Below are 25,883 nucleotides of genomic sequence, written 5' to 3'. Positions count from 1 at the left end.
ATGTTTTATAGAACTACCGAATAAATTGTTCTGGTAACAATCACTTATTTATTCTGACCTTCATATCTCAAGTTCCTTACTGTTCACCTGACAGTAAAATAACCATTAGAACAATTAATTGACTGTGGTGTAACGTGGTAGAAACTACTGTACATTTTATATGCTTATTGCATTTACAATCGCCAACCAGCCACTGCAAGATGTAAGTTTGTACCCCATCAAGAAGTTTGAGTTACATCAGAAGCCACAAGTCCAGAGCTTAAGTTATACAGCCACTGGAAGCACCTCTGCATAATTACATTTCCAATAATTTAAAATAGATTTATTTTTAATATTTGGTAGTAACACAGACCTGAGACCCATGGACTGCCTTCAGATCTCTAAAGAGTTGTTTACAATGCTTCTCTTTGACCTGGAACATACCCTCCATCCTTTCCTAACCAATTCTTAGGACTTTTCCATTGCCTTCAGAGAGTATTTCCTCCTCCCTGTACTCTGCTGCTACATTTTCTCTCATAGCTCCCAGTATTCCCACTATACTTTTCCAAGACACACACCACCATCTCCAGATACTCTGCTTTCTGTCTGGCTTTTTACCTCCCCATTGGAATGGCAAACCCTCTGCTCTAAAAGATCTAATTAATAATTCTTCAGTTTAAGCAACTTCATACTTTCTAACCAAACTCAGAAGAATTTCTATTGCTAGAATTTCTAGTGCTACAAGCACCCAGCTGGGTGCTGAATTCCATGAATTATTAAAGTAAACTAACACTTCCTCAGTATTTTATTCAAGACTGCCTTGAGTCTTACCCTACTGCTAGAACCATACTGATGTGCCCATGTGACTGTGCTTCTGCTGATGTTATAAAGTGTGTTGAATTTATGACTCATCTCCATTTTAAAGATAGTCAATATGCACACATGTACACAAAGATCAAACAGCTTGTCATCGCTTAACCTTTTCAAAACCGGTTTATTTGCTATTTGATGTCAAACACAAAAGCCTTATCTGATCATAAATGCTGAATGCTGCTGACCGTGACTCATTTTTCAAGTCTCATCACAGTAGGAAGCTTGAGTCAGAAACCGCTTGCTCTTTTATTGAAGATCTGAATGTGTAACAGGTATTGCTTATTAAGTGGTGTGAGCTATAAGAGAAGAAACAATATATTCTACTCGTTCATATATCAGATTCTGTGTCAGCGAGATAACTGCATCCTAACATAACAACCAGATATCAGAGGCGCATGTCACTGTTAACTTTTACTTAAGTTGATGGCAGCTGCAGGTTCAAACTATGTTTCAAAAATCAGATGTCGTGACACATTCCTAAATCAGACCTCCATTTTCAGTGGAACAACTTCAAGTCCTATGGAAATAACTTTTCACGTTGCACATTCCTGAATGTCAAATTGTTCAAGGTTAAAGAAATTCTGATACTCTTCATTAGTAATTTTTACCATGAATCACAACTGAAAAATACCAAATGTCATAAGTTCCTAGCAAGCACTTTTTCTTCTGGAAAAAGATTATATTCAATACATTATGGTTTGCATTTGTGTTTTTTTGTTTATTTGTTTATTTACATTCTCATTTTAGAATAGGTTTTATAGATTACTTGCATCCTGAAAATACCTGCTTCACTTTATTGACACAAGTGGAGCCACGGACAGTTAGTTAAGACATAGACACAGCAGCGTAGATGTCTAAAGTTATATGGGATGAATCCCAACTTTTGTAATTCAGAAGGCATGAGACCTAAGGAGACATATAAGACAGCATGATTTGTTGCCCAATACAGAGTACAGAGGATTGTACAGTGATCCTTCCCCCAGATCAAGAACTTCTAACGGGTAACTGATATTCCACCTGTTGAATGAGGTAAGTGAGAAAGTTGTGGAAAGGTAAAGCAACATATATTATATATATATAAAAAAATATCATATATAATATAATGGATGGCATATAATCCATTATTTTAGAGCCAAGCGAGACAGTAGATATTTGACATCACTATTGTGAATAGATTTGTCCCAAACATACCAGCAAGGCTTGAACTTTTAAGTCAGACATCATTTCCCTAGTAGTTTTATTCCAGCTAACCCAAATGTTACAAATACATACGCATTACCTAATTATCTGCTTTAACTTCCAGGCACTGCCTAGATTAAAGAGTGTGATTGCATCTACTGATGTCTCCTTGTTGTGTACATGAATATATATGTATATATTTATATAAATACCTAAGATTTAAGTTGTGCCTTGATTTTCTTTTTGATCAGCTAAATAAATTAAGTATAAGTCCCTCACTGTAACATATGAAAACTTCATAGATTTTGTTACCTTTTTGATGTGTGGTGGCAAATGTCTTCTTTAATGTAACATCTTCACTGGAGAAGACAAAAATAGAAGTATCATACCCTATTCACTGCAATATAAGTTTTAGTATCTGTATCTGGCTTCACTGATAGTAATTAAAACTCTAGAAAATAGCCCTTAGTATGATGAAAACCGTCTTTTTAGTTTTAATTATCCAAATGAACATCAAAGCTTCCCACTCCCTCCACAGTGATGTCAAGCTGCTGTATAAATATGGGCTCTGTTGTCTGACAGTGAGGAAGAAGGAATTTTTGTCAAAATAACAGTTCAGCAGCAATATGACCATTGCAAAACACAGTACTGTGGGCAGGGGAAAGAGAAAGTTTTACTGAACCCATACTGAAACCCAGTTGAGCCAAAAGCCGCTGAAGAATAACCATGCTGGTTTTAAAAAATCAGGTGTCCAAAGGCACCTTTTGACTCATGGAATACGAACATGAAAACTTACCCCACAACCAAGGCAGCCCAGAAAAGCCTTCTGCTCAAAAGCAGAATTGGTTCACATTTCTGCTCACAACAGTTTGAGAAAGTCAGTTCTGTCAGGTGACAAAGAACTTACTGCTCTTCTGGTCCACTGAGCTCCTCTGAGAGCCTCTTTTGAAACCACCTACCTCCCCTGAAAGGCTGAGCTTTCAGGCCAGTGCAGATCTGAGATGATAGAATTTTTGCCAGTTCTTGTACTTGGGAAGGAAGTGTTAGCCCCATGCTGTTTGATCTTTAGATGTGGTCTTTTCATGACTTCAGACATACTGGCTTCATTAAATCCCTAAGATTTATGCAAAACCTGAGTGAGGAAAAAGATAGATGCTATTATTTTCCAAAAGAACACTAAATAGGAGCATGCATTGCCCAAGTCAGGCAGCTTGAACTGCATGGTGCTTGAAGGGCAATAGATAATTCTGTACTCTACGTACTTTTCCAGAATATCTGGTGTTAAATAAGCAATGGAAAATTATGCTGGACTGTGTCACACACCAGATATGATCTGATTGTTTCATATATTAAAACAAAGGACAAAGAATTTTTTGTGTAAATTAAGATTTCATTTGGGGACATTACCTTCATTCCTTTTGCTCCCCAAGCATCGCCACAATATATCAGTGCCTGTTACCTAAGGGATAAAAGATTGTTAAAAACTAAAATAACAGATTGTTGCAGACCGGCAGAAGCCTAACTGCACAATCAGCTTGGAGGTGCCTCTCCTTTTTTTGGTAAGTCAGACCTTGGCTTTCTACGTTCTTACAGTAGCTTTATGGAAGTTTTCTTATGACCAGTAATTTCAAAGTTTGCATTTATTTGACTATAACTTATGATGCACATATCTAGATATCCAGGTAGTATTTTTGTCTCTAGCATGGTAAGAGAACAACTGGGTACAGGTATCACTCTTCTGTTGCACATTGAAAAGCATCTGTCATCAGGTGAAAAAGAGCAAACTGGACTGACTTCTGGGCTCCAGACAGAAACATTCAATTAAAAATACCAAACGACCTGAATTTTGTGCCTGTTTTTTTCTGCCTAGCTATTCCCATGGAATTTAACATATCATGCAAGAAGCCCCCGAGAAACGAAGCCTTTCTCCTGTCTGAAGAATTCTGGCTCCATTCCCAGACGCTATACTGCAAAGAAGGACAGGGATCATTATCATGAGGTCTTCACAGTGTCTATCTCCAATAGCAAAACACAGTCTTCAGCACTGCAGAAATCAGCACAATGTAAAAGCCCAGGATAGATTAATTCCTGTAAAGCTGAAAGACATTACTATCGTTGCTTAAGGTAAAATCTTCAAGAGTGCCCAAATTACTTAAGCTGTTGAAGTACCATTATCAAAAATGACATAAGCACTTAGAAACATAAATCCCACTGGAGCCACAGCCTCATGATTACTATAGCATAATAAGTTACTTCACATCAGCGGAGCAGCAATATCTGCTACGCTTAGCCTGCTAAGCTCTGCGAATGAGGCTTAAGTGGCTCTTCCTTTGCAGGTTAAGTACAGTCAAATTCTTCTTACTCACCCTGCTGCCTGTCTGCAGCCCGTTGTGAAGGCCTACCTGACACGTGGTAGATTATTAAGTTGTAGTAACTCCACCATTAGCAAATTAAATCAGTGGGACCTCGGAACTTACAAATCTGTCAATTCAGCTCATGAGCGGTTTTTGAGTCACATCCTAGGCAGAATTTCACCCAGAGGTACCCGAACAAGCCCACAGCGGCTCGTTGAATAGATACCTGAACACGTTTGCTAGCTGAGCACACAGAGAAGCTCACTTCCTTATTCTTAGAAATAACTACAGATCTTCAATACTCTGAAATATTATTCCAAATATTCTAAACACAGGCATTTATTCTCCAAAGACAATGTTTTACTGAGAGACTTTTGATACTTTCTATTCCTTTATTTCTTCCACCTACTTCAGGTTACCCACGTTTTTGTGTAGGTATGTGCCTTCTGTGTGCGTGTGCGTGTGTGTGCACGCACACACATGTGTATGTGTTAAAACTACAAATCATGAACAATGCTCTAAGAAAAGACACACTAACAGGTTAATCATCCATATAAAACCATGTGTGGGTGGTTAAATAATTCATTTGAAATATAGCTCACTTCTCGCCCACTCACAAAGGTGTTACTGAAGGCATGAATTTTCTTTCATATTTGGGAACAAAACAAGGCTTATTTTTTGGCTTTTATGAGAAATGCTAAAAGTAATGTGAGAAATCATCTTCTCAAATACACACGGAATTATCACAAGCATTTATGCAACATCTGCTAGCGTGGGCTGAGGCTAGTAAACAGTCACGTTAATACAAGCTAATAATATATTATTACTAGTAATACAAAAGAATAATACTTTTCTAATGCTTAGAGTATCTACAAGTGTGCATCCTAAGGCAAAGGCTGGATTCTTGCTGGAGATCCAGAAAGAAGACAGTCACCTGTTTACAGCAGTGAAAGTCATCCTTTGCAGTAGTTCAGCTTTGCTGCTGCAATCTGATGTATTCATTTGTTCTACATGTGTTGCTTTCTACCTAAAGATGGATGCTGTCATCTAAAAGGCACATACAAAAGAGTCGCTGGTTTGATTGTGGGATCACGCTTGTTAGGTCAGAACATGCTGGATGTAAAGATTTTGTTTTCGTGAACATCGTGAGTTTTCCTGTGCCACTAGTTGCAACCAGATACTGTGCTCTAATGAAAAGTACATAGTGTTCTCTATTTACAGAATGTAATTGTTTCCAAACTGCTGGTGTTGGATGACAAAAGCTTATGAATCTTTTATACTCCCATGCATTAAAGTTCTTAACCAAATAGGCTTGAAAGGGAGCGTCTTGTATTGTTTTTACTCATCAGGAAATATATCTCACATACCCTATGAAATATGACTACTATGCTTTTTTCTTCCACCCTGTTTTATGCTTTCTAGGTAATTTTGATTTAAAAAAACCCATGATGTTCAGAAATTACAGGAACATATGTTTTCATGTAAGAGAAATCCTAGATGGTATATGCTGGGAAATTTTCTTTCAGAAAACAAATTCTAAATCTAGTGGTTTGAGATTTTAGAATTACGTTAATAAATTCAGGAGAATGCTTCTGACATGGGCAAGCTATGCTTAACCTCCACATTTAGGGAAGTGATAACTACATGGTGCAGCAACCCTGAGACTCCGTTCTTCAATGAGGCTTTGGCTTCCTGGCAGTCACCGCACAGTAAAAACAAGCTCAAGGTAGTTTTTGTGCACCGATTATCATACTGCAATTTCCCGCTATACCTTACCATGTGTTATCTTGCTCAGCTGTTCATAAGGTGGACGCTGTGCATAACAGGAATACTGTCTTGCAGGAAAGCAATTTCTGCTTGACTGTCTCTCTACTCAGACACTCATGTATGCTAGTACACAGGGAAACCCATTAAACTGAACTCTGCTCCTAAATGCAGCCCAGCCCCTCAGCTGGTAAAGGTCAGTCTGCATCACAGATGCAGTTCAAACCCAACTGAATAGAAGGGGATCTTTCCACTGTGTTTTAAACCAGGTTATGCATTTTGCCTAGATAGCTCAACAGGCAAATAGGTAAGAGCTGTATTTGCCCTGTGTTACACTGTAGTACTCAATTGAATTAAATGAATAATGTGCTGATCTTTTTTTTTTTATATAAAAGCCCTTCTCATTCCGGTCAAGTCCTCTCCTCAAAACATCTTCCTTTTCTATGAGAAAAAATTCTGAAATATTCTCATTTTCCTCACACTGTGAAATTACAGTACGTGGTCTTTATGAGCAGTGTATGATGCAACTGGCAAGTGTTAAATAGCTGGCCACCCACTGTGGAATAATAGTGGATGGTTGCAAAAGCACAGTAAAAGTCCATCAAATAAAGGGCCAGAATTCCTTAGACAACAGTTAAAACCCCAGGGATAAAGCAGTCGAGCATCACTTCCTGCTTAAGATAGATGACATTAGTATCCAATGAAAACAGACCGAGACCCGTAGGGGAAAACGCAGACCAGATCCTGAAATCTAGATGTGAAGGCACCCCATTAGCTGCACTTGTTATCTGTCCACAAAACAATGCATAAATCTGTAGTGCCGCCTGTTTGGAAAAATAAAAGCACTGTATAAACCAGTTTATAATTTTTTACAGTTCCTCATTGCAGCTGGCGATCACTAAAACAGATGATCTCATAGTCTGCTGTGTGCCTGCCAGATAGCTTGCATGCAGATAGATGCCTTTGTGCTGTAGACCATAGAAACCTGCATAAAATTGGCCTTCTTTCCTTAATAGAGCTGCATGAACAAAGATGAGTTTGTTGCTGACCAAGAACTGAAAGCTTTGTTTTGTAAGTCTCTCTGAATGTATTGCGCTTTGCCAAAGGAGAAGGTTCTCCATAAAAAGAGAAAGAAAAAGGGGGAGAGAGGGAGAAGGAAAGAGAGAGAAAGTGAGAGATAGATAAAGAAAGGAGAAAGGAAGTAAGAGAGAAATAAATAAATAAACAAATAAATAGATAAAGGAAGGAAGGAAGGAAGAAAGGAAGGAGAAAGAAAAAGAAAGAGAAAAAAGCGGAAACCAAAGGGTGTACACTTCTGGTGGTGGATATTTGTGGCTAAAATGGGCTGAAACTTTTTTTTTTTTTTTTGAATACTGGTCACATTTCTTGAGCTGAATAAAAATGAAAGAAAAAGGAACTTTAATTAATGGGATGCCTTTTGATTTGTAGAGCAAAACTGCCAGAGCAGATGTACCAGCAAAGAGGATTAGATTGTCCCTTCTCTGACGCACTGAAAATTTCTTTTTCCCCTTGTAGTAACCCCCATTGAGGAGAGGCTGTCTTTAGTGTCTAAGATTCAGCACTGCTAAAGAAACTGTTGTATTTGGGTACAATGGGCAGCTCTCACAAGACTAGACAGAATATGTGAGGAGAGAGCTAATATTCCTTTAAATCCAAGGTTGATTCCACTTTAGTGTTTAGAAAAGCCTAAATAAAAGAGAATTTCTAAGTCTGAGTTCTTTCAAATCTCATCAAATATGTATTAAAGTGAATCCTGAAACAGTCAGGACTAACGTTCATCTTTTTTAAAAGCTCCAATAATTTAGATAAAGAGTATTGAATCTATTTTTGTTTTATTTATATTGGTCCATCAATGCACCAATTTCTGAGATCTTTGTCTCTGGCTGTAGTTCTCCTTTAATCAGGGTGGAATGATGAAGTGCACATTTAACTGATGAATTTTATACACACAAGTTAGGCTTGATTAACTAATTCCTTAGGTATTCCATTTTCAGTATTTCAAAACTCTAGTTTGAAGAACAGCTGATCTCCACCTCACTTCTCTTTTTTAACTTCCTTTACACTACCTGTGAGACAAGGTGCATGTAAAAAAGTCTTTTTTTTCCTAGTGCCTTGCTTAAGTTCATTTTGAGTTTCTTCTGTGCTGAGAAGAAGCAAAAAACCCAGATTGTATTGGAGAGATGTAACTGGCTGAACAATGCACATGCTAGGGTGGTGAGTATACAGCAGGCTAATTTATCCAAAGACAACCAAACGGCTGCAGGAAATCAAAATAAATACTTATATGCTGTTTTATATGTTCTCTTCCACCTATAAACAACACACAGTTTCTAAAGTAAATGTGTGCACACAAAAGAGAGGCAATGAAGCATTTTGGCATTTTCTTTAGTAATTTGCTCTGAAGGAATGGAAAAAAGTACAATTTTCAGACCATGGTGCCTATTTCTTGTCTTTTTGAATGATTCCTGAAACGGAGCAGGGGATGCAATTTACATTTTCTTTCCTTTTCAAGGGATAGTAACTCTGGACTGTATTTATTCCCGCCTTAGCCAAAGGCTAACCTTGATGTCAGCTTTCATGAGGATATGCCCAAAATCATGAGCTTATTGCTTACTGACTGGTTAAGCAATAATGTCCTTCCCTGCTTGATATTTTCCTGTTGTTAGGCTAATTTATTTTATTTTCTGGATAGAAATATTCTCCCTGTTTTACCCAGCAGAATGACTCTTACATCGTAAAATTATTTAAAATAGTTAAAACCCTCTCAGCAAAATTCAGAAGTTCTGATATAAATGAGTCTCCATAAAAAGACAGGAAAACATATTTTCCCTGTAAGGATAGAAGAGAAATTTAAGATAGGTAGTAAAAAAGAAACATTTTTGTCAATTTAATTTCAGAAATTTCATTAGTAACATCTTCTCAAAGATGAACAGGAGACATCCTACTGCAGAGGAAATCTTACCTTATTCTACCTATGTAAAATTCTGGGTTTTTTTCTGGCAGTGCTCACAGGGAATATCTCTGCCAGCCTTCTTTTCTATTCTCAGCAACAGCAGATATTTTGTATGTAGACTTCCAACCACTTACTTCAAAAGAAAATACCGAATATTCGCCATGCTCTTTATATCCTACTGGGGCAGTGCAACACAGAATGAAGATACAAAGAAGATATTCAAAAAAGTGATTGGCACCCCAAGAATTTTCTTTTACATTTAATATTTTAGGCATTTTTGTAAGCTAGTGGGAGCGCTCACTGACTTGCATTATTGGTCCCTTTGCTCTGGAACACAGCCTCTGGGAGTGAGAGCAACAGCGAACAACTCCTTGCATTTCAGTTTTAGGGAAGGTAGCAGGAATAGCTTTCATTATCAGGGTAGCTAGATCAATCATCATTTGAAGGCATAGCTGGGGTATGGCTTGGGACAATGCATCTGTTAAGACAGGGATGAGGAAGAAGGACTGTAAACTGACAAGGAGCTAGGTCAGAAAAATACAAAGACATCAGTGGTTAGAGCCGGAAGTGTGTAACAGTGATCCTCTTCATTTCACAGGTTATGCGATGACCCCCACACTGTCCTTTTGAAAGAATCACAAAAATAATTTGTTTGACATGATCATTGGGCAAATTCTGTTCTTGCATTGCTGTTTCCTTTTAGAGCCTACATTGACAAAGGACAGAGATCCCCAAAGTTTTCATCCTGGAAGGTCACATAGACCACTCAGGCTGGGGACTCCTTAGCAAATGACAGAAATCTTCCACCATCTCCCCCAACAACTTGACAGCCATTAACAAACCACTACAGAAAGTCACCTATGAGTCAGAATGTAACCTTGGGGTGCCCCTGAGAGCCAGCTGGTGGGTGGTTTGGCAAGGTGTGGCTGCTGTGAGCTCCAAGGACACTGGACTCCATGTGTTCAGGCACAATCTTCAGTCTCCAAACAGCTGGAAGAGACTCCAGCCTCAGTGATCGCTTGGTCCCTTGGCAAATGAGCACAGTCTCACAGGTAGCCCCTCTGAGAGCCATGTACGATGGACCTCTGGGTCACAGGTGACTACAGTTTGGGATTACCATAGCTTCTGTAAAAATTACTTCAACTTCTGTCCCCAGTTTACTTCCCCCAGAATGGTTTCTATTGCCAAATCAATTATTTCTCAATGTTTTCTTTTTTCAAAAAGGGCTTTTTCTGGTGCAGAACATGGCCATTTATTGGTCTGCCACTAGGTAAGTTACTAGGTGGTTTAGGATATGATATTGAGAAGTTGAAGTCCTAATAAAACATTTTAAATTTGTTTCTTCTTGCAAATCAGATTATACATTATACTTGGCATAATACTCCTGTTGCTACTATAGTGGCAGAAGCTTTATATTGGCATCAAAAATAAGCACATCTTTTCCTCACAGAAACCTCTCCGTGAACAGCACACACATCATTGCCAAAGAACCAGAGCTTTTATTTAGACACCTGTAAATCCTGTAGAACACAAATCAAAAGTCAATAGAGGAAATTGGCAAGTCAAGTCATCAACAGCAACTTTATTATGGTATTCAGTTGTTTCTACAGTCTCTCCAACATCAAGATTGTGGTTGGGTTTCTGGGATGGAGGTAATGATATGACCAGCATACCATCAGACAAGTTATCTCAGGGAAAGGGCTTACCAACATCAGCTGCTTCCCATGTGGACATAGCTAGTCCGCAGTCCTTTCTTTCACACTTACCTCATACACCAACAGTGGGTAAAACTGAACGCATGGCTTACTTTCCAGTGAACAGTGATGTGCTGCTCTCCCCTTCCCAGCAGGAGCTTGCTTGGTTGTCTGTATCCAACTGTTGACGTTGACCTTCAGCTTTGAAACCTAGGTGAAAAAAAAAAGTGAAATGAGCTTAAAATTATTACCTTTTGGCAAAAATTGAGCTCTCTTAAGAAATTTATGTCATCTGCACAACAGATCCCTAAACAGCCCATTCTAAAACTAATTAGACCATTACAGCACAGACATTTTCCAGAGCTTTTACCACTCTGTAACAAAAATCCAATATTGGCAGAGGCAGGGATTGCAATTCATGCAGTGCACAGAATCAAAGAGCAAATATGTACACTCATTTTAAGAAATTATCAACATTTTTATTAGCAACACCATTGTGGCTGTGAAGTGCGGGTGCAGTAATACTCCAGTGATAATGATGAGAAGTGGAGGAGTCGGGCATGGAGAGAATTTTCTTTTTCCATAGATTTCCTAGATGTTACTAAGATTTCGTTCAAGATTATTTCTCTTTCATTTTCAGTATGAGTTGTCATGTACAATTTTACTGTGGATGCTTCAAATTTTTTTTAATGCAGTATTTATCATTTATGAGCATAAAGATTGGCTATAAAATTGTGCTTTTGTTTGTTTAGTTGTAAGTATAACATTTATTAGGAAGGAAAATATAGCTTTTTAATGTCCCACTATTGAAAAACTTCTTCCTTTATACTGGTTTTGTTCTATCTGTAGTGACAGAACTAAACCTAGCATTTTGGGCTCGTGCATGGAAATTGAATTAGCAACAGAATGTAACGTGAATAAGTTTATCACAGTCACATTTCCATAACAGCATTACAACCAATTTACTTGCACTTGCTGTGTAATTAAATTCATGATTCAGCTTGTTTTGTTAAATTACATTCATGTCTACATATGCAAAGACCTGATTCTTTTTCTTTTTTTATTTTTTTTTTTTTAAATTCTGGAGCAGAGTTAAGATGGAGCCAGCTAAATCAATGCTTGCTTATGAAGCACTACACTAATTCTTTGTTCCTTGTATTACTTTTTTTTTTTTTACTCTAACTTGCTTGGTTTATAATAAATGCACTGTTCTATTCCAATACCTTAGCTTCAGTGCAGTGATTTTTTTTTTTTATGGTACTTAATGTACCACTTTATTTCCTATGCATAAATATTCAGATAAGGTAATGCAATATCTACTGATAGAGTAATGCAAACGCTTTATAGTCCAATGTTTGTTTCTCCAATTAATGCTGCTCACATGTTGCAGTCTATCTACCTAGGTACTACAAGATTTATTCCCCTTTAAATATCCCTCAACTTGCTTTACTTGATTTCTCTGTATTCAACCTCATCCCAGTCTTATTGCAAACACATCTCTGTCTTTGACAGCAAACTCCAGAGCTTTCCATTCATTTGTAACTCCAAACCACATACAGTTATTATTCAGTCAATCTGTCTCTCAAAATATGGAATCTTCTAGCTGATTCTGAAATTACCCTCTCTGCCATTCATGTCATAGCGGCTAAAATCAACTTTTTACATAATTTATCCTACTGTTTCTCTTTTGCTCCCCCCATCAAGCACAGCTTTGCAGGTTTTGCACTTATAACTTGAGAAGTAAGAAGAACATACTTTGTGCATTACATTATTTGATTCAGATACTGTCCTTGATAACTCATACATCATGCCAGGAATCAGGAAATAGTTATCACCAGACCGGTACCAGGGGTGCTCTTGCCTCTTTACTCTGTGTGACATGAGAATGATTAGCAAAATAAGACTCGCTGATGACTACCCCACTCCAGCTGCATTGCCTCAGCATGACTACCGGTAAATGAAGAGACATCAACCAGACCTGGAAGTGTGCATCTGTAGGAGAAATTTCACAGTGGCTCTGGCTGTTATTTCCAAACCAACTTGCCAAGCCCAGAGCTGGGTTATCAGGCAAGTGTTACCCCATGAATGGTGAGGTACCCAAGGGCAAGCTACAAAAACAGGCCTGGAGGCTTGCAGTCCTCAGTTGCTCTGGGAAAGTGGGACAAACAAGAAGTATTCTGTTAAGAAGAAGAGAAGATACGGGCAGAAATTCCCAGATGAAGGCAGAAGCAGAAGTATTAAGTGAGAGAATGAAGGTAGTTTACTTCAGGAAAGAAAAACAAAGCAGGTGGGGGAAATTCAAAGATCCACCTGTGTTGCTGTGTGACGGCAGCTCACAGAGAAACAACGTGAAACTCTTTCTCATTCACAACTCCTCTCAAATACTGCAGCATGAGGGATGATACAACATTTGGATACAGACTGTATTCCCATCCTCTTTTTAATGCAGAGACCGTGAATTCAATTTCAGCCTGTCATTAAGGCACAGATGCACTTCCATTTCAGATGCCTGCCACCAGCGGGAGGGAGCAGAAGAGGAACACCTAGCAGCAGAAGGGTGCCATCCCTTCACACAGAGGAGAACATTGGCTTTGCTTGTCCTCTGCAAACTGTCACCACCCTTCGCACGGTGCAGCTTCAAGGGAGCCGAGTACGCTATTATCCAGGACACCACAGGGCTGGGGGGCTGGCTGCTCTTCAATATGGCCTGAATTAAATCAAATCCTCTTCAGATAAAGAAGACCTGGATTCAGGGTTTCCTATTCCCAAGAACGAGTACTAACTGGCAGCGTAGGATGCACAGAGGACATGACTGCTGGTTGCGCTTCAGAGTGGGAAATAGTTACCTGCCTCCTCAGCACGAGCGTACGTGAGCGCCGAGAAGGTTTTTCAAGCCTTCCTTCAGTGACATGCCTAGGAACATCAGTGCCTAAGGGGTTAGGTAGGTAGCTAGGCTGGAAAAATGCTACCCTGCTTCATCGTCTGTCTTTCACACACACAAAAAAAACCATTTTATTTGTATTTATCACAAGATCCAATTCCGACAACTTAATGGTCATTGAATAAGCACCTTGATATGTGAGCAAATTCATCAAAATCAGTTGACTCTTCTCACATTCTGAAGTTCAATTCAATATAACTCTGGGTAACAGAGTCATGGTCTTCAAGAAAATACAATTCATTGTGTTACCCCCCCATCTCCAAAAGAACCAACTTATTATAGACTTTCTGTCATTGAATCTTCCTCTTTTCAAGGTTAAATTATTCCTTAAAATGTGTCTTAAAAGAATTCTGCCATTTTCAAAATTTGTAGTTGCCATCAGAGCACTTTCTATCCCTGAATGAAAGGTCATGACAGATTCTAAATTGGTATCAATTGGCACAAATCCATGAGCTTCCATGGAGCTGAGTCTATTTACATCAAATGCCTTCCTGGCCTTTTGAGAACAAGATTTTATTGTTGTTATTATTATTATCATTTTAAAGGCTACCAAGGCAGCAACATTTATGCAATCTGTTTCCTGAAACTTCAGTTTGTAAAAACAAAGCAAACAAAAAAAACCTACTTTCTCTTTATTCATTTTCTAATTAAACCCACACGGAGAAAATTGCCACTCTAAAAATAATTGGGTATATATTCTTGTTCTTGCAAGCATGAAAATTTTTTCAGCAAACATGATTTCATAAAATGTCCCTTATAATATGCTCAGTGGCTCTCACAACTAATTGTGACATTGTATCATAGGGAAAAGTCCATAATGCTCCTCCACCACTGAACCGAAGAAACAAGCGTATTAATATATGCACAAAAGTTATCCTCAAGCTAAATCCCTGCCTCTTGCTCAGAGCTTGAAGCTGCTGCTATGCCCCTGTTGAAGGGATCAGAGCAGCGTCACAACAGCCACGTTACACCTAGAACTATTTTACAGGATCAAGGTTGTCCCTTGGCTCCCACATACAGAGACTTTGGGATTTACAACCAGCCCGAAGCATCATGGCGTGCAGTAAAATGCCATTGACCCTGGGTGCAGTGTGAGGAGCTGCAGCAGGGTTCCTCCTGCCGACAAACAAGTGTCTGGGCTGAGTTCCCGTAGCCGCTCCTGCTCACAAGCAGCACAAATTAACACGGGTCTGCAATAGCAAGCACTCAGTTTTAGACGGACTAACAGTTTCCAGGCAACGCAGTGCCCCTTTTTGTTCAGAGGTATCATTTTGTTAACCCTAATTGTATATACTATCTCCGCTTCAATGAGAGACACCTAGTAAATTATACAGGGAAGCATTTCACTGAAGGGAACACAGGCACCCTGAGAAACTCCAGCTGTTACTCAGCAATATTTATTATTCTTATGCCATCCTAGTTTTCTGTGTGAGGTGCTTCACATTGCAACAAAGCAGAAAGCAAAGATGCTATCAGTTGACATCTCGCAACTCTGGATATAAAAGTTCAATCCTATCGTCTTCAGGCAGGTTGCTCTTCCCTTAATAGGGTTTTCAGTGCCCAGTGAGTCATTCACAGCAGTGACCAAATGAGTCCAAGAAATACGGTATAGTATAATAAGGGGCTTCATTTTTTTTCTGATGGATAGTATTAAAGCTACACAGTATCTTCTCCTTTCTTCTAGAAAAGAAGATAAGCATATGACAGGTCAAGAACAGTGTTGGTTGCCACAGCCTTTGGTGTACCAGACATTTCAGGCTGGCAGGCAAAAGCACGTACCCATGTGCCTGATGCAGCTGTGCTGTTAATTGAGGGTCTTTGCAGAAAAAATGAGAGGGCATTACAGCTCATAGCTATTCACGTACATGCAACAAACACGGAGAGGGAATATAAGATAAAAAGTAGGAGAATGAGGAAAAAAGCCTAGTTAAATTCCCTTTCCTTTCATTCTCCTCTCTGGCTGACTTCTGCTCTGAGTGCTGTGGTACTAGAGAAAAGCTCCAAAGCCCAGGCAGAGAGAGATAAACCAACTGCCTACCCACCCTGACATCACAGGCTTTAAACAGGAGCAAATGCACTGATAGACTGTGAAAGATGATCCCAGATGACCCACAGTGTGGATCTTTGATTTCATGGGACACCTTGTTGAGTAAACACTCCCAGTCCAGATGAAAAATCACCTCCAATATTTTTTTTTTCTAGGAAAAGTTTTGTTAAAAACTGTATTTTCTGGAGATGGCACATTTGGAGACATCTTTTTTCCTGCTAATCAGAGCTTTGCAGACCAGGTAAGGATGGATGTAAGGAGGAAAATTTCCCATATACTGCAGAGAATGAGTGATGATTGTGGACAAAAGAATTGCCATCACTTTAATTAAGCCTTCAGGTGTGTGGAATAAAAACACTGGATTCATGATTAATAGCCAAAACACATAAAATTATCTTCAGAGAACAAAGTGAGGTACTATTCAATAACACCATGGATACTAGAAGAGTGGGCAGAGCTGTGGTGAGTAAGGGAGGATTACGGTGCCATATGGCAGCAGAGCCTACACAGAAAGAGCAGCTGCATATCCACAGCAGCAGCAGCTGCTGGGAGGGACTGAGGGACAGGGAACCCCTAAAAAAAGCCCTACAACAGAAAAATTCGATGGTGTGGGGCATGCCCATGCAGCAATAATTCTTCCTAGAGTTCTGGACACAGCTGAATCACTGTTGCTAGACACTGCAGTGGAGTGGTGTGGGGTCATAGGGGTATTTTCCTGGTTCTGACTCTTTTGACCCCCAAGAGCTCCTCAAATGACTTTGCCATCCCTAGCCCCTCCATCCTTCCCAAGATGAGTCCTGTGCTCTTACGAACGGAAAATAATCTTGAAGAACCAGTCCTATACCTAATCTGGAAGTTCCCTATATATAGCTCTACAATGAGAAGGTGGTTTAGATATGGCACACAATCAACAGTAGAGCGAAGCAGCCATGAGTCAGTTCTCAGCCTCCACTCTTCAGTCCCTCCCGGCTGCACCTATTTGTGGTGAGGGAGAAAAGGAGATAAGTGCAGATCAGCCCCTTTACCAGAGGCTGCTCCTCCCAAATAAATGTTGCAATAGCTTCTGTTATGAGTATACAAAACTCTATAACATTCTAATACCACAGTAGGAAAAAAACCAGAAGGAAATGCTGTGCTAAATAAAATACAACCCCTTACAAAAGGAGGCTAGGAGTGTTTCAGCTATGATTTCCTGTTTGCATGTGCACGTACCTGTATGAAAGCAGACAACCTTAAAGAAAATTCCCAGCAATGGTAAATCCATCAAAACCCTGAATAAGTTCTTCCTCTGCTTAATTAGCCTCACCATAATATGCTAATCAATGGTAAATAATTGCTTTTTAACAGCAACCACTCTGTGCAGCCTTTAATTATCCATAAGTTTCCTGTAAATCATCACCATCTACAACCAAGCAGCAACATACCCACTAATAGCTCTGAAGCTTCATAAAAATCTTCAGTGATCTGACTGTCTCATCCAAGAGTTCCTTGTTCCTCCAAAGTCAGGTGCTCAGAGCTGATTAGCATATTTGGAGAAGATCAGACTATAAATGGGGACCAAGGCAAGTTTCACCCAAACTTACCAGGCAGAGTTTGGCTTTTACATAGCTGTTTTTCTGCTTTGTTTAACACATGCATTTCATTTGTGATGAAAAAATTTATGTCCTCATTTCATTTTTTATGTAGTGCATATGGGAAAAGGCTTCCATGTGGTAGCAGTGATCTTAACAGATGCTCCCCTTTGGGCAAACACGGCCTCTTAATGGAAAAAGCGCTGAGCGAGGTGCCAGGTACCTTATCTTGATGGAGCAAATTCATTTTGAAATTAAAGTTTCGTTTATCTCCAGTGTTCCCTATTTACGATGTTAGCTGTTAGCTGTTACCCTACATCACAAGCAATGTTTAACTTAAAGATATTCACATCAGATATAAAAACAGAGAATTGGAACTTAAATCAGTTAATGAGCACAGTCCATTAAATTGCCAACCTAACCCATGAAAAGGGAGATTATAATTGCAGCTTATTCTTCATCTGTCACTCATTTCTCTTAAGGGAAATTATTGTTGCTTTTTACATGGAATCATCAGTCAGACTCATGGGTGCCTGATGAACTGCGATAAAATGAACGTAGGAAACATAAAGAGTCAAGTCATTTATTACTTTCTCTTGTACACCACTTGTAGACAAGGTGCCAGCTGCAGGAAAATCTCTCTGCCCCACACTTGAGTTGCAATAGGCCTATTATTCAGTGCCCGGCTATGGTTTCCTAACTTTTCCGGCATTGGTTTAATAGTAGCGTCAGCTGGGCATCATGCCATGTGCATCAGCTATGCCTCATTTACCCTCCTGCTCCCAATTAGCTCGATCATGATGATAAAACCAGGAGAAAGACCTTTGGACAGAAGGCACATATTTATTTGGCCAACAGTCTAGTAAAAGGAAGGAAGGATGGGGAACTCATAAAAGGGAGGAAGGATGGATTGTGATCTTGGCTGTTCTGCAAATGCTCTGCGTGACTGCCACTTCTCTCAGCCTCCTCTTCTCCTTCCCCTGCCAACTGGGATAATTCTTTGCTTTGCTCACGGGAGTCTTGTGAGCCACTCAGATGCCACAGAAATGACTATAAATAAAGGAGTCCAGGAACTTTAAATAGCAGGATTAAACACTCATGTTCGCAGATCTGCAGTTACTTGCTAATGCCTGTTCATCAAAAATCTTTGTTGAATTGCATGTCATCATATTTTGTTGGCTGTGGCTGTTAGGTTGTGAAGCAATCATCTCAGCTGTAATCCAAAAAGCTGAATGTGGTTATTTTGGGCAGAGGAGAGGAAACCTTCTGCTTTAAGACCTTTGTGCAAGAGATACAAGCCACAGCAATATAGCTGTGAGAGAGAAAGCTCTTTTATTTATCCAGCAAGTAGTGTTTGCAATAGCATGCAGGAGCATTACTCTTTACCGAGAGCCCTAGATTTGAGATACAAGCAAGGCTGACTATGCTGGACAGGAAAGGGCAATTTGCATCTCCCTGCTATTGAATTTGTGACATTAACTGGCAGTGGAAGGACCAATCACTCAAATGCCAAGATCCTGTATCTCCCTGTGAACCATGGTAGGAGAAATGTTGTTCTCAGTTCCAAGACAGACAAATTGAGGAAGAGATGCTCTCTAGCAGCTACAAATAAAATCTTTAGCTGGAAAAACTCCAGAGTTTAAGATTTCCTTCATTTTGGCCTTCCAGCTCATTTTCTGTAACCTGTTGCCCATACTACAAAAAAATCCTTTCACCTGCATGATTCACTATCTGAAAAGAGACGTTCTTTTTGAAGATAATGGAATCAAATTAATGTTGTGTGAAGTCCTCCAGGAAATCTGTACCCAGTCTGGTTGTGATGGATGTTCAAGGGTGGCACAGCCAGTCTGGGAGGGCCAGCACCCAATACAGGGCATATTGCAGCATCAGAGCACAGAGACACAGCGAGAGCCAATGCAAAGTTCCCGTCCAGAACAAACGTCTGTCCGTTCCAGGTCAGAAAGGTGGTGAAAGTCAGCTGCAGATCTGATTAGGCCTAGTTCCTGCCCCTTCCCACCATCATTAAAATGGTCAAACTGGGACCTGAAATGAGTCTTGCTGGGCCCCAGATATTTGTCGTAGTTTGTCATTTTGGCTGTGACTCTCCGTTCTTCAAAATGAGTGACAGTGGAAGCAAAAGAGAAAAAAAAAGAGAGATCAACATGTGATGCCATTTTTATGCCATCTGGTAGTAAGTATGGGGATGCATATGGGCAAAACACTATTTAGAAGGCTTCTTAAAATATTTACCTACAAAGATCTGCTAGTTCACTAGTGCAATCTTTCCTAGCAAGAATACTTCTCAGAATGACTATATCCTTTAAAACTCAGAATGATATTTACACCTATAAAAGTAATGTCCATGTCCCACTAAACAGACTTTCAGTGGGAGGCACTGAATAGAGTGTAAATCGCTTACAGTATCTATGTATTTGTATGTGACTTTCACTCTCCTGATTCGCAGATTTTGAATTTGTTGTGCATAGCAAGGAAATATCCTACTATTTGACTTCCCTGAAAAATTTCAGTTATTCTTTAGAGACCAAATGCAAATCAATATCAAGTCTGTAGGAATTAATTTAAAATGCATTGTAATAAGCATCTCTGCTTCTGTTCACTTTCATGTTTCTTTGTAAATTAGAAGACTAACACATTTATTTATTTCTAGCAATCATAATTCAAATCATGTTCACAATTAACCCCAAATTTCTCTGAGAGCCACTGGTTCTTATCCAGAAGACTGATTTTCATCCCCAGAGTGTGCTTAAAAACACTTACCAGATCTTATTCTGGAATTCACGTGATCCCATCCCTCTTTAAAGTAACTGTCCAAAAGGTATATACGGTGATGCCTTCAACATGTCACTAACTTTTCTCACACAAATTAATAGCGTTCGCTCTTATGTTTGTAGAATTGGGCACTGAGTTTCTACATGATCTGAGTAAGTACATAAGCTCCACTAAACCATTAAAGTGAATAGGTTTACTTTGGTAACGCAATAAAAGACTGCTCCCCATACTAACATCCCCAATCTTTCTTTCACTACTATGCATAAGATAGCATGTCAGTGGAAGAGACACATTTCAATTTTACCAGTATTTGGAGTGCTTTCCATTTTTCCTTCAGTAGACTTTCTACTAGGGCACTGCAGCCCCAAGCACTCTGTCATAATTCCTCAAATAATTAACAAGGAGATCATTTAAGTTGAGCAAGTCTCTGAATACACCCATTGCTCTCTAACATGGGAACATCCACAAAATGAGATGGTTGTGCAATGGCATTTATACGCAATATCAAATAATCTGGAACACCATATGAAGAATATACCAAAAGTCATGGACAGGATGTCTCCTTTGCAGCCAAGAGAAAATGCTGGTTCTCAATCGAAACACGAATTGGAAGAAATGCTTGCTTTCTTAAAAAAGTACTTTGGTGCCAAACATTTTGGAGACATTGTTGAAGAACAGTCCTTCCTCACATAGAGGTTATCCCTGTGATGCTGCCAAGGTCAGTGCCTGAGCGGGTGATTTGCCAAGTAAGTGCCAGTTGTGTAATATATGCTGTAGCAGGCATGGAAGCAGATTTTACTTTCACACTCGCCTTCTGAATTGGCATTCTTTGCCTCCTTTGTGCCAACGTTGCTTCTCTTTCCCATTCTGTGCCCTCTCTTTTCACTGGAATGCCCTCATCCCTCACATACAAGCTGAATGTCCCATTGTTTGCTAGAAAGCAAGATTTGCTGAATATGGGTTTTATGGAAGTCAGACAAGAAAGACAGACTGTATAACTTTTTACATGCTTTATTCACATGGTGACCCTACCAGGAGTATATTATTTTTTTAAAAAATCCTCATATTTTGTCATATGTACTTGTCTACCTTACATAATGGTCATGAAAATAGCTCTTCATTCCCCAGAAGCTCTTATTTCTTGTCAACTCTTTTTTTTTGCTTCAAATCCAAATTTTGCTTCAACTTTTTTCTGTCTTGATTGTCTTCAGATGTCTTCTTTTTAGGGTTGCAAATTTCCATTGATTAGATACATCTTTTTCTACTTTTCAGTCCTTAACCATATGTTTTCAGCCAAATCTCTAACAACTCCATACAGAACTTAAGCACTTCTTTCTGAATGCTGACACTTTCATGTATCCTCTCAAGTAGGCAAACTGGGTTTACCAAAGATGTTTTAGAAACAAGTGTTAGTGGGCAGATAGGTTTATGCAATCAAATGAGATAAATTGTTGCCTGATACTAGAAAGTTCCTGAAAGTTAGATGTACCTTTGTCTGGCTGAGTTGGAGAGCAAGATCCCTGTTTTGTGTATGTTGCTTTTAGTACAGGACTGCTGTAGACCACAACGTCATCCTTCTCTGTTACGGGAGCAGGGCAGGATGAGCAGGCTGAACAGGGACCATATCTTTAGAGTCCCACACCTACCTCTCGGTGGCCAGGGCAGGAGATCAGCCCTGCCTCCTTTGAAGTTGCAAAGGATTCCTTCCAAGAACAAAGAATGGGCTGAGGAACAATAGTTACTCTGAGGGTTTGGATGTACATACAGGTTACCTTAGCCGCACAGGTCTTCACTCATCAGTCAAGCAGCTGTGTTAGTCAGGATGCGTGCTCTCATCCTGTGGCAAGCATTAGTTGTTTCAACTTAGCTTGCATCTCTCTCGCTATGGCCTAATCCAACTCAAGCTTCTTTTTCCTGTTATCCCAGGGCGTGGGCATAGGCAATTACTGCCACTCAGCCAGCGCCTGGTCAAATGTTAAATATAGTAACATGATGGGGTGTGGAAGCTCTGAGTCATAATACTTTCACTGAAGGTCTCTAAGATGCATCACTTAAACTGCTCCCTGGCTCAGCAAAGAGCCCAAATGTTAAGCCAACAGAGTAGTATATGAAAGTATTTTGTCCACGTCTTTTAGCCAGAAGAGACAGAAGGGACCTTATTGTGTAGGGCTCACAGAGCCTCCAGGGACTTGTGAGATCCAATTAATACATTGTCTCCAGGGTGGCTGCTGCCGCTGCAGAGTGACCACTCAGCAGTCGTATACCTGGTACGCACAATGTCAGTGGAGTCCTTGGCATGCAATGATTTTGCCGTGGGGAATTCTACTTTGGAGGCAAGTATTACCCATCTATTAATGCCTGCTATCAATAGGAAACAAACAATAAAGACACCCTGCTGGGAAAAGGAAAAAAAAATTACTTTTTTAAACGTCTGGACACTATTCATTTTTATTTCTGCTGAGAGCTATGGCTTCATGTAGGCGTATGTCAATGTAAGTTATTAAGAAAGAGTAGCTAACGCTCAGTTTAGACTCCCTGTCAAACTTCTCCATTTCTAGATCTATGAACACACAGAAACAGAAAGACATTGAATACAGCATTTGTATGGGGAATGAATAGAAATCCATAAATATCTTTGGAAATATTATTATTAAATAGGTCACCTTCGTTAACAAGGAGGAGAAAGTCTGCAGATGCTAATCTTTGATGCACTTTGAATCGTACTTCCCTTTGCAGAACACTGATATCTGCACTTTGCTATAGCTGAACTCAGAGGAATTGCATGTGTAGTCATCTACTTTTATTTTCAAGAATCTAAATAGACAGAAACCTTGCACAAGCTTCCCTAACATTTCTTTGTAGGATTTGATTGCACAACATATCTTTAAGCAGTTTAACTAAATTTGGAGGACACCCCCCCCCCTCCCCGCCAAACTTACAGAACACATGAGAATGTTTTTTTACCTACGGCAAAATATATTTTATTCTGATTTAAAATTATCTTTTGCTAAGCTGACTTTGTGAGTTACTTTCTCAGTGGGAGATTTTATGTCTCCAGTTTTCCCTACAGTAAATCAATTTTTCTTTTTTAATAATGACTGTTTATTAACTTCCTTCCTATCAGAGATTGTAACAGTATCCTCAAATTATCTTATTCTTCCAGAGACCGTATTTAATCAGAGACTTCACTTTATCTCATTATTTCCACATTTATATTACTCAATATATTTAACATCTATGTCTAACTTGTTAGTATGTAGTATCACAGCATTGGTAGTTCTTCACAAGCAAATAAATAAGAGCACAATAGGATAAGTCTACTTTCTTGCATTTTCTTAAATTCATGGCAGGTAATAACATAAACATTTAAATGTTTGTAAAAGAGGTTTTTCACTGTCAAATGATCCATCATCTTTCCTGTAACTTTTCTTAGCCGAGCTTCATGGGAACAAATGCCCAGTTCCTCCTTCTCTTTTTCTCTTTCTCTTCTCTTCCTCTTTGGAGTTAGCTTCAGCTTCTCCTTCTCAACACAGGCTAGACTCGATTTATGTCTGGGACCCCTGAAGGTAGAAGTCCTGCTTTCACAGATCTTTTAGGCAGCCAAAAAAAGACTCAACATAATCCCAATTATGCAATATACTAAAATGACGCAAAAAGAGCTAACTCTCCACAAGTCTGTTGTATGTTGACTGTTGAACTTCTACTAGCTACAGCCCATGCTTAAAGATCATACTGACTCCCATCTCATTACATGCCAATATTAAAATGGAAACTGCACTTGCAGCTGGACTATTAGGCTCAAAAAGCAGAAGAGAATTAAAATAGGATAAATTTAGCTTTTCTTTAGTTAATAAGTGCAATTAAATTTTTTAAGAGTTTGATGTTTATATCAATTGGGATATAAATACATGGACAGTATTTTGCCTTAATTAGGAACTGCTTATAAAGAAAATTAATAATATGTCTCAACTTCACTGATAACCTGAGTTTATCTTGTTACCCAGTAAATCCATTCATTTATGTTAAGAGCCAACTGCTAAAAAGAGCTTAATATTCACCCATCAGTGCACATCACTAGATTCTCTATCCTCTTTTTTGAGTTGAAGATACTATTGTCTGAGTAACTCACACTTCTTGAGTGCTTGTTTCTCTAACCATATTAACAGCTACTCCACACACAAAAGCTCACGTTTTGCCACTTCTGTGACACTCCTGGTAAAATTCATTTGTAGATCTGCAGTTTCGGGCTAACATCTTAGCTCACTTAAGGAAGATATCACAGCATGTCCTACATGCTTCCTGCTCTAACATAAAGGTGCAGCTAGAACATTGAAGGCATCAGTTCATTTTGCTTAGCTAATCACCAACTACTTTTTCAGGCATCCATCATCATATCTATCCTTCGGTGGGTTTGAAATCTGCTCTAATTTAGTTTTGAAGACTATTCCAGCATACAGTGTGTCAAGAATTGGGCTATTGTGACTTACAGAGTATTCAGAGGAAAAAGCAGAGGTTGCAGAAGGAGAACTTCAGAAAAATGATGAGGAAATCAATCTCTCTGAAAAAAATGCTTGTTGTGGTTGCAGCTGTGCTGTAAGTAGTTTTCTTAATCAAAAAATGAATTTATTTTTGCATGCCTCAAGTCTGCTCACGTTATTATCTGAAATGCAATACTTGAAACATAGGGGAGTGCAAATGCGAGGTGAGAAATTCCTAATACAATTCATTAGTGTATCTAAGCAACCAAGCAGAGGACTGGATGTGCTGTCTCATGGCCTTCTGAAACTTTACAGTACCTGCCACTCACCAGTGTGGCCCACTCTGACAACAGACACAAAAATGGAAACTTTGATCAATCTGACCCCAGGAAAAGCAATACGATTAAGCTATGTTTTAGAATCATAGACCCATCATATAAAGTATTCAAAAGAGCTGCTACGGGATGAGAAGAATAAACTTCCCATCTCTGCTTCATTCACCATGATGTGCCTCTCACTGCTTTCTTCTCTTCCTCAGCCCCACTTTCCCCTCCTCCTTCCCTTTTCAGCTCCTAATTCTTTCACTGCTTCCCATTCAGGCCTTGCCCTCTGCATTCAGTTTCTGCTTCTCATTCCCCTTTGCCCGCTCCCCACCCTGCCTGCTCCTTTCTGGGTTCAGTTCTTCTTACTTCAAGCTTTTATTTCTCTGAGGGATTTGAATAATCACTCCTTCTTTTTTGATCTCTTTGTCATCTCAATAGGTCTTGCTGCCTTCCACCCTTTCCTCAAAAGGTAGGTTTCCAAAGAACGTATTCCCTCTAGAAAGGAGGAAAAGGACCTCTGAAACTCACTGACCCTTTCTAAATTGGATGTCCCATTGTGCATCGCAGAATTAGGAATTTTTCCATTGTGCAAGAATGTTAACTTTGTTAGTGAATATATATTTTTTTTTAGTGAGCACATTAAATTCCTCCTTAGCCTTAAAAAGATGTAATTTTGTCTATTACTCGTTCATGATTAATTTCTGTCTCCGCTTCACTGATGGTCAGCTTTAACAAGGTTGATTTAGTCATACACTGAATTTTATGAAAAAACATCAGAAGGAGAAGTAGCCCTTGCTAAAGGTCAAATAAATGCTTTTATAGCATATGACCTGGGAATCTAAAACAAAGCCGACACGCAGTTTATACTCTCGACTATATTTTCAAAATGCTCCTCAAATCTAACATCTGCAAGTGA

Source organism: Chlamydotis macqueenii, chromosome 1, assembly GCF_036417535.1.
Source record: "Chlamydotis macqueenii isolate bChlMac1 chromosome 1, bChlMac1.mat, whole genome shotgun sequence".
Taxonomy (NCBI): Eukaryota; Metazoa; Chordata; class Aves; order Otidiformes; family Otididae; genus Chlamydotis; species Chlamydotis macqueenii.
The sequence above is the reverse complement of the archived record's forward strand: the minus strand, read 5'-3'. Positions refer to the sequence as shown.